This window comes from Penaeus monodon, chromosome 15, assembly GCF_015228065.2.
Source record: "Penaeus monodon isolate SGIC_2016 chromosome 15, NSTDA_Pmon_1, whole genome shotgun sequence".
Classification (NCBI taxonomy): domain Eukaryota; kingdom Metazoa; phylum Arthropoda; class Malacostraca; order Decapoda; family Penaeidae; genus Penaeus; species Penaeus monodon.
Window position 1 is genome coordinate 46,668,855 of NC_051400.1, and position 541 is coordinate 46,669,395.

The window sequence follows — 541 nt, forward strand, 5'->3', positions numbered from 1 at the left end:
TGAAAGTCCTACACAGCATATGTCTTTTTATTCCTTTACTGACAGCAAAAGGAGATTAACATACAGGCTAGCAACTTTCAGCTAGCAAAACCTACTTGCTAGCAACTTAAGAGCTAGCATTCTAACAAAATCTAACTAACACTCGGCACACTTCACTACGACCAATAACTCTTCCTATACGGAGCGAGTTTGTAGACTCGCTGCATGAACCATCTACCATCCACTCCCTTGTTTTATTTGTTACTAAGCTTACAAATTCACCCTTCATTCAAGTTCGATAGCTTCTTCAGCAAAAATTCGGTGGAGAAATGGCCAGAGAGAAACTAGCAAGTCAACTCTTTTTATTGCGCTTCAGTCTTTTTTTTCCCTTTCTTCTCCTTTTTCTCTTATCTTTTTTAAGTACCTGCAAACACTTCCACATCCACAGAACTGATGCCTTTCTAACAGTTATCTGTTAATGGGACTATTCATCAAAAATATTAATCAAAATGAATGTCATCACAGAGCATGAGATGTAACTGACACAATTCAATGCTTTTAC